At 34.2% G+C, this 10184-nt stretch overlaps 1 non-coding gene across 1 annotated transcript; it reads right to left on the reverse strand.

Annotated features, from left to right (window-relative positions):
* Nucleotides 1-6215: 6215 nt before the first annotated feature.
* Nucleotides 6216-6322, reverse strand: LOC139846105 (small nucleolar RNA R71). Its single transcript, XR_011758849.1, has one exon. It is a non-coding gene; the product is annotated as a small nucleolar RNA R71 (small nucleolar RNA).
* Between the last annotated feature and the right edge of the window lie 3862 nt (nucleotides 6323-10184).

Consider the following 10184-nt stretch of genomic DNA (forward strand, 5'->3'; position numbering starts at 1 on the left):
ATGAAATATATGTTCGTTTTTAGCATTATCAGTTACATCATGTTCTTAGTCTTAACACAAATGCAAGTTCTATCTACAACTAAAGCTACAAACTTTCATTCAATCAAACAAGTAAGAACATAAATTTGATCAAACAAAGTAATGGAACCCTAAGCTAGAGAGCTTGGATCCTTTTAACAAAAGTTATGAGATTTCAAAGCTAGAAAGCTTGAATCTTTTATGTTCTTGAAGATCTTCAAAGCAAAAGGCTAGATCTTCAAGTTCCATGAAGATCATAAACACAAGTTTAGATCGTTTAACAAAATAAAAGAGATCATAAGTTAGAAAACTTAGATCCAACAAAAGTAATGAAGATTCAAAGCTAGAAAGCTTGAATCTTGAATGTTCTTGAAGATCTTTAAAGCATGAAGCTAGATCTTCAAGTTTCATGAAGATCTTAAACAAAAGTTTTGATCTTTTAACAAACATAAAGTGATCTTAAGCTATAAAGCTTAGATCCATCAAAAAATGAAGATTCAAAGCTAGAAAGCTTGAATCTTTAATGGTCTTGAAGGATTCAAATCAAAGTTTGAATCTACAAGATATAACAAGATCAAAAAGCTAACAAGCTTGATCTTATAAAGATGATGATGATGGTGTCGTGATTTAGAGAAGAAGAAGAAGAAGAAAATTTAAAACTTACACTTTTTAGAGTGAGAAAGACTAGAGAGAAAATAAGAGAGTAAGTGTGTGTAAAATGAGAATGAGATCAAGTGAAAAATGGATGAAATGAGCATGATATATATAGTGGTGAGGGGTGAGGGTGGCCGACGGTTTCAAGGGGGACACCTTTTTGCTTTTTGGTTAGTGGTGGTCTAAAGGTGGTGCTTATTGTTAGGATCCCATGCAACATTTGTGATAATGGTTAACAAAAATGCTAGTATGTTGTCTCTTATAAATGGGTTTTTGTCCTACATCTTAATGAGTCATAATCCATTTAAAATTGGGCTAATTAAATGGTCCATTAGCTAGAGTAGGGTGGGCTAAAGTCCAACAAGGTAGAAAGTTCAACAAGACTAACTTGTGAGCATAAGTAAATTACTAAACGTAATTAAGCAACCAAAAACCCAAGTAATTGTTATTAGGAAATAACAATTAGTATTACGTAGTCGTAATATTCCAATTATGACAAAAGTTAAATGTGTACCAAAAAATATAGCTCGTTCTAAACATTAAGTGACACTAATGGTCATAAAAGCATTCGGAGATCAAGTTAAGTAACTAAGTACTTAATGGCACGTTGTATGGTATTAATGAAAGTAATTAACATGAAATAAGATCCCAGAATATAAACCAACATAGTACGCACAAATACGCGGTTTCGCAGAAAGTAACAAGCACAAAAGTAAGTCGAAAAAGTCGGGTCGTTACATTACCCACCTGTTAATGAAAATTTCGTCCCGAAATTTTAAGCTGAGGTAGACGGTAGAGTTGTGAAGAGGTGAGGATATTTCGGCTTCATTTAATCCTCTCGCTCCCAAGTGAACTCGGGTCCTCGTTTAGCATTCCAACGGACTCGGACAATTGGAATCTTGTTGCGTTTCAAGGTTTTGACCTCATGGTCTATAATTTCAACAGGTTCTTCCATGAAGTGGAGTTTTTCATCAATCGTAAGCTCCTCAAGAGGTATGACAAGTTCTGGTTCAGCAAGAGATTTCTTCAGATTCGACACGTGGAAGTGGATGAACTGCGCTCAATTGAGTCGGAAGATTCAAACAGTAAGCAACGGATCCAACACACTCCAAGACTTCAAAAGGACCAATATATCGCGGATTTAGCTTCCCACGCTTTCCAAAACAGATTACACCTTTCCAAGGTGCGACTTTCAACATCACTCGGTCACCTACTTGGAATTCGCGATCTTTACGCTTAAGATCGACATAGCTCTTTTGACGATCACGGGCAGTCTTGAGCCTTGCTTGAATTTGGACAATCTTCTCGGTTGTTTCATGGACGAGTTCGGGTCCGGTGAGTTGCTTTTCACCTACTTCGGTCCAACAGATAGGAGAACGACACTTGCGGCCATATAAAGCTTCGAAAGGTGCAGCCTTAATGCTCGCGTGATAACTATTATTGTAAGAGAATTCAGCCAGCGGCAAATGCTTTTCCCAAGCCTTTCCGAAATCAATTACACAAGCACACAGCATGTCCTCCAGGGTTTGAATCATGAGTTCGCTCTGTCCGTCAGTTTGCGGGTGATACGCAGTACTCATATCTAAATGTGTTCCCAAAGCTTCTTGTAAAGAACGTTAAAATCTAGAAGCGTGATAATGCTAAAAACGAACATATATTTTATAGTATTATCCCTCAAGAAAGACAAGCTTTTAGTTGCAACTGTTCTATTTACAAGTGATATTCATTTAAATAATAAAAGGTGAAGACAAAAGACAGATTCGACGAATTAAAGACGCAAACGACCAAAAAGCTCAAAAGTACAAAATACAATCAAAGTGGTTCAAATTATTGGTGAGAAACTTCTCAAAATTACAAGAGTACAAGATGCGAAACGCAAAATACAAGATATTAAATTGTACGCAAGGACGTTCGAAAATCCGGAACCAGGACCAAAGTCAACTCTCAACGCTCGACGCAACGGACTAAAAATTATGAGTCAACTATGCACAAGAATAAAATATAATATTTAAATAATTATATAAATTATTTATATATTATATATTATAATAAAAACCGTCGGCAGAATGAAAACAAAGACATGTGAGCTGAATTCCAGGGCCATGCGATCGCATGGCCAGCATGACCATTTTCCATGCGATCGCATGGCAGTAGGTGGCAGGCCACACCCCTATAAATTCGCGATTTTGGCTCAACACAATATCCATCATCTCTCTATCTATCACTCGTATATATATATATATTTATATTATAATTTTAATTTTAATTTTAAATTCTAATAATAAGGGTATGTTAGCGAATGTTGTAAGGGTGTAAGTCGAAATTCTATCCGTGTAATGCTACGCTATTTTTAATCACTGTAAGTTATGGTTAATGTTATTTTTAATTTAATGTCTCGTAGCTAAGTTATTATTATGCTTATTTAAGACGAAGTAATCATGATGTTGGACTAAAATATTTAAAATTGGGTAATTGGGCTTTGTACCATAATTGGGGTTTGGACAAAAGAACGACACTTGTGGGAATTAGACTATGGGCTATTAATGGGCTTTATATTTGTTTAACTAAATGATAGTTTGTTAATTTTAATATTAAGATTTACAATTGGACGTACCTATAAATAACCATATACACTCGATCGGACACGATGGGCGGGATATTTATATGTACGAATAATCGTTCATTTAACCAGACACGGGAATAGATTAATAGTCTACGGAATTATTAAAACAGGGGTGAAATTATGTACAAGGACACTTGGCATAATTGTTAACAAAGTATTAAAACCTTGGGTTACACACAGTCGATATCCTGGTGTAATTATTAAACAAAGTATTAAAACCTTGTTACAGTTTAAGTCCCCAATTAGTTGGAATATTTGACTTCGGATATAAGGATAAAATAACGAGGATACTCGCACTTTATATTTATGACTGATGGCCTGTTATGGACAAAAACCAGACGGACATATTAAATAATCCAGGACAAAGGACAATTAACCCATGGGAATAAACTAAAATCAACACGTCAAACATCATGATTACGGAAGTTTAAATAAGCATAATTCCTTTATTTTCATATTTAATTGCACTTTTAATTATCGCACTTTTATTTATTGTCATTGTATTTAATTGCACTTTTAATTATCGTACTTTTTAATTATCACAATTTTATCGCACTTTTATTTATCGCAATTTCATTACCGTTATTTACTTTACGCTTTAAATTAAGTTATATTTATTTTTAATATTTTACATTAGGTTTTAACTGCGACTAAAGTTTTAAAATCGACAAACCGGTCATTAAACGGTAAAAACCCCCTTTTATAATAATAATATTACATATTTATATTTTTGTATTTTTGCAATTATAAGTTAAAACTAATATAGCGTTGAACTAGTTTAAGTCTCCCTGTGGAACGAACCGAACTTACTAAAAACTACACTACTGTACGATTCGGTACACTGCCTATAAGTGTTGTAGCAAGGTTTAGGTATATCCACTCTATAAATAAATAAATCACTTGTGTAAAATTGTATCGTATTTAATAGTATTTCCTTGTAAAAATAATACTATTTCCTAGTACACCTCGCACACATCAAGTATTTTTGTCGCCGCTGCCGGGGACAGCTAAAACGCCGAAAGCGCAACACTAAATATATAAATATATAAAAAAAATACAAAATATATGTATATATATATATATATAATTAAGAATTTGTTACATATATATATATATATATATATATATATATATATATATATATATATAATTATAAAGTTTCTTTATTTTTATTTTAGTTTTTAAAATACAAGTTTTTTATTTATATATTTATTTATTAAAACAGAAAACAGAAAAAAAAATTTATAAAACCATTCGGCCCGATCACTGTTGCAGTCCAGGTTCTGGCCCAAATTCGCAGACCATGCGATCGCATGGTATTTCAACGGTCAGGCCATGCGATCGCATGACCTGATTTGACTCGCCTGGTAACCTCAGCCGACAGTAGGGTGTAATTATTATTATTATTAATATTTAATTAAAACCCTAATTAGGGTTTAGTTATTTAATTATTTAGTTTAGTTTTTATTTAATTTGTATTATTAAGTTTAATTAGTTTAATTAAATTACAAAATTAATATTTTTATAAAATAAATAATATAAAAATAATATTTTTATAAAAATAGTACTTTTTATAACTTTAAGATTATTTTGTATCTTTTTATTCGTTTTAGCCTAATATTTGTATTTTCGCTCGTATTTAGTTTTAAGTCATAGTTTTTACCATAGTTATTTTTATTTTTAGATTTTTAGGCTTTGCCGTAAAATCCCTTAAGTGCTTTTTCTTTAGACTAAGATTTAGGTGCTTTAGAAATTTGCGACGCCGTTTTTATATTTTAGTACCTTTTTAAGTTATTGCCATTTTGGATATAGAATTCCTTTAAGCTTTAATACCTTTAGACGTAAGTTTTAATTTTTAGTGTTTAGACTTTTAAGTTTTGACGCTGCATTTTATTATTATTTTTCGACTTTTATTTTTCGACGCTTATTTTTCGACCTTTTACGACGCGCTCTTTTTCTTTCTTATTTCTCGACGCTCTAGTTTTTAGGACATAGAATTTTCTATTTCTTCTCAAAAATTTCAAAACGAAAAATTATTTTAAGCGGTTAAATTGATAGACATCCAAAATTTTCTGGTTCGTAGTAATAGTTGGATTTGTTAGTGGAGAGTTGTGGGCTTCCGATTTAAAGGGTCCTGGCTACCTGCTGCATCTATTGGCTATTCGAAACGTAGGCAAAATCAGAAAAGTCTATTAATTTGATAACTTAATTAATTTTTATCTTTTATAACTAATATGATATTCTATGAATGCACCGAGCAAAACGTTCACCACCTTTCATACGTTCACCACCTGTAACTCGATCAAGACATCTAGCCAACATTGTCGCTGTTGATTTTTCTCTAGAAACATCATCTAGTAATCCAAGTACTCCAACTCAAAATCCTGATAATCCATTTTTTGAACCCGAATTCAAAATTGAAAACCCGGAGGATATTCAAGGACAATTCCATGATCCTGAACCACTAATCATTCCTCCTGATCCACAAACCGTTAAATCGGAATCTTCTAGTGATTCAGATTCAACAAATTCAATTATGGAAGTAACGGAACCTCTAAGTATGGAAGACCGAATGAGAGCCACACGCACGGGCCAAGGTCACGCCATTATTAAGCCAGACATTAATGCGCCAGATTATGAAATCAAGGGGCAAATCCTACACATGGTAACTAATCAATGCCAATATAGTGGTACGCCAAAAGAAGATCCAAACGAACATCTTCGAACCTTTAATAGGATCTGTACTCTATTTAAAATCCGAGAAGTGGAGGATGAACAGATCTATCTCATGTTATTTCCCTGGACTTTAAACGGAGAAGCCAAAGATTGGTTAGAATCATTACCTGAAGGGGCGATTGATACATGGGATGTTTTAGTTGAAAAATTTCTTAAACAATTCTTTCCGGCATCTAAAGCCGTGAGACTTCAAGGAGAAATTGTTACATTCACACAAAAGCCAAATGAAACATTATATGAGGCGTGGACAAGATTTGGAAAGTTGTTGAGAGGATGTCCACAACATGGTTTAGACACTTATCAAATAGTACAAATATTCTACCAAGGATGCGACGTTGCTACACGAAAAGACATCGACATAACAGCTGGTGGTTCCATTATGAAGAAAACTGCAACTGAAGCCTACAAAATTATTGATAACACAGCATCCCACTCACATGAGTAGCACCAGGAAAAAGATATCTTTCGATCATCTAAAGCGGCTAGAGCTGATTCTCGCCATGACTTTGATTCCGTTTCAGCAAAAATAGATGCTTTCGAAAGACGAATGGAAAAGATGAATAAAGATATTCACGCAATACGAATTAGTTGTGAGCAATGCGGTGGACCACACTTAACGAAAGATTGTCACATTGAACAAACGATGGAACAACGTGAGAATGTTTCCTACATGAACCAAAGGCCGGGAAATAATTATCAACCTCCAAGGCCAAACTTCAATCGAAATCAAAACATTCTTTACAATCCAAATGGGCCACACAATAACTCGTACAACCAACAAATTCCGAATAGCCAACCAACTCAAAACAACACTTTCAATCAACAAGGACCTAGCTTGTATAAACCACCACAACAAACCGAAGAGAAAAAGCCAAATCTAGAAGAAATGATGGCAAAACTAATGGAATCTCAAACACAATTTATTACATCTCAAACTCAAACAAATGAGAGGTTTGATCAGTCATTAAGAACTCAACAAGCTTCCATTTTGAATCTAGAAAAACACGTAGGTACTCTTGCTAGCATGATGAGTGAGAGGGGACAAAGAAAGCTACCGAGTAATACTTAAGTAAATCCTCGGAATGAGAATGTTAATATGGTTTCAACGAATTCTGAAAAACCAGCACAAGAAGATGGGAAGGTTTTAGATGTGAGTAACAATGAAGAAGTTACAACACCACCACCACTCGAGTATGTAAAGCCAGTGGTGGCACCATACAGACCACCCATCCCGTTTCCAAGAAAAGGAGTTGATTATGAGCAAGTAATAGGTAATAAAGTTTGTGATACCTCTAGAAAGAAGAAGAAGAATAAGAAAGTACAAGAAATAAAAACCGTAAAAATAAACCCGGAGAAGACAGTTCCACCGAAACCTCCACCCAGGTTGGGTGATCCAGGTGAATTTATTGTTCCTTGTCTACTTAGTGATTGTGTCATGTATGATGCACTAGCAGATTTAGGTGCAAGTGTGAGTGTTATGCCTCTTTCATTATATAAGAGATTAGGAGTAGGTGAGTTAAGTCCAACAGAAATGAGTGTTTGACTCTTTGATCAAACAATTAGGCACCCAGTTGGAATTGCTGACAACCTACCTGTTCAAGTGGGTAATTTAACCTTTTTAGTCGAATTTATTGTCATTCACATAGAAGAGGACTCAAACATTCCTCTAATTTTAGGTCGACCATTCTTAGCGTCCACCGGGGCGTTATTTGATGTAAGAGAGGGCATAATGACACTTAGTAATGATGAAAAATTGATCACCTTTGTGAGTCGAAAGTCTAAATCTCCACCAACCAAAACCGTTGAACCAACAAAAATGATTGGTAAGAACCACGTTGTTTTACCAACTCCAACGGTGGTGCTTAACAATAATAAAATGCCTAAGTGTGGGGAAAATGAAGTAACACCTAATGATGACCTAATAACAAAGAACCCCATTGTTGATACAAAATTAAATGACTCCGTTATTAACAGTTCAATGAAGAAACTTATTAAACGGATTCGCGATGCTAGAACCAAGGGGAACTTTAAGTTATATAACCGGTTAGTATCCAATCTATCTCCTAGAGAAAAGGTGAAACTAGTTGAATTTGTGGATATTACACAGGAATCCGACCAATGGCTTAAAGCAAAAGTCACAGATATGCAAGTTGATTATGGTCCAAGAGAAATTGACAATGAAGTTAACCACAATTTCGACACCACAGCTACCTAAGTGTGGGGAGATTCAAATGTTCTAAGAAATAATGCTATCTAGGGTTAGTTGTTCTGTTCTCGTGTAGTTCCGAGAATGGAATTCGATTGGTCTTTTCCGCTAGCAGACACTAAAGAACTAGTTTTCTCCCCCCATTCTGAATTTTTGTTTTGTAGGTTTTGTTTGAAATTAATATGCTTTTTAAATTTAAGTTTTGTGTGAATTTAAAAACAAAATTTACTTTATTTCATTAAGTTTAAAAAAATAATTTCTAAAATTCATCGTAAGTTGAAGAATAGGTCATGGAACCGAAATTGCTTTACCCGAGGGCGGGACGAAAAATTTTGTTATCATTATTTTTGTTATTATTGATCTAAAGTATACCAAAAAAAAAATAATAATAAAAATATTGTGTATGTTTGTAGTTTATCCTATGTACAAAACAGAGTAAAACAACGCATTTTCAAAGACTGACATTAAGTTCAGCAAAAGCTACTAATTTTGACGACAAGACGCAAAATATCAAATGTGATATAAAATAATATGTTTGCAAACTCGGTATTTTTAATCACTTTTCTATACTAATCACCCTCATGAATTTATAATTATAGTCTGATTTCATGCAAATGAGGGCATTGCATGATCTCAAGTGTGGGGAAGGGTTATAAATTCTCTCGGGTTTACACTTAGTTTAATTGCCAAATTTTGTGAAAATTTGAAAAATTTTCAACTAAATGAATTCAAAATCATGTTTATACATATTTATGAACGATAAAACTAGGTGTTAATGCCGAAATTATTGTTACCTCGGAGAGAACATAAATGGAGAAACAACCCAAAACGTTAGAATTCATTTAAAATGGAATAGAGGAAAATAAAAAGGCAAAGAAAAAAAATAAATAATAGCTAAGTGTGGGAAGAATTTACCAAGTTATTTAAAACACATATCACATATTTGGTACAGATTATTGCAGGTGCTTTTGTTTTAGACTAAACTAATCAGTTTTACCCGATTTACTGTAATATATTTGAAAGAAAGATGGATCTACACAATGAATCAATTCCATCATTAAAAGGAAGCAAAGTCCTCCGAAAAAGAAACGCGCTTCTTGATTTAGGTCAGGAAGTTGTCGTCCAGACCAGTTATAGAGTCTACGAAAAACCTTGAAAAGTTTTCTCGAAAATCAGCTGGAAATCCACGGACCTCAGCATCAAACAGGGTCGCCAAGTGGTCAGACTTATCCTAACCATGAGAGGATCTGTCTCGTAAAATGGGGAGTACGCCGTGCAAATTAGCTTGATAAGACTAATGAATCAGACCACCAGAAAGGATAATCTCCTTAAAGATTAAAAATCAGCTTTTAAGACTGATATTACTCAATCCTAGAGATTGACCTTAAAGATTGAGAATTACAAACTCATGAAATTTGATGATATCCAAACTCGAGCTTGAACGAGAAAATATTTTGATCAAAATTACAAACCGATTTGTTTTCTGAAAACCCATTTTCAATGCGTTCATTACCATTGAACGTAAAATCCTAGGAATTCACCTGGAATTCATTAGGTCACCTGAACCAAATCGGGTGTCAACTGTAAGAACGGTGGTTGCATAGCATGGTCAAAGACAGGACCTTGTGCCAGACCGAAAAATTATAAGGGTGAGCTTTACTATTGCTCCTACCAAGGATAGTAATTGCATCCGACACGTTATAGACCATAATTAAAAGCATGTCAGGGGACATTGCCTTAACAGTTGCTTGTTCAACGCTTTCCTTTACAACCAGACGGTATTTTACCGAAAGGTAATATACTGAGCAAGTATACTGGACGTGTTGCTTTCCCAATACAAGGTTAGCAAGTGGGTGACACAAAACCGCAAGTTTTGAGCTAAAGTTTTCAAATCTGAAACCCACCAAACCCACAAAAACAATTTGCAAACACCGGTGAAGGGTTATT

This window comes from Rutidosis leptorrhynchoides, chromosome 4 (genome assembly GCF_046630445.1).
Source record: "Rutidosis leptorrhynchoides isolate AG116_Rl617_1_P2 chromosome 4, CSIRO_AGI_Rlap_v1, whole genome shotgun sequence".
In the NCBI taxonomy this organism is placed as follows: domain Eukaryota; kingdom Viridiplantae; phylum Streptophyta; class Magnoliopsida; order Asterales; family Asteraceae; genus Rutidosis; species Rutidosis leptorrhynchoides.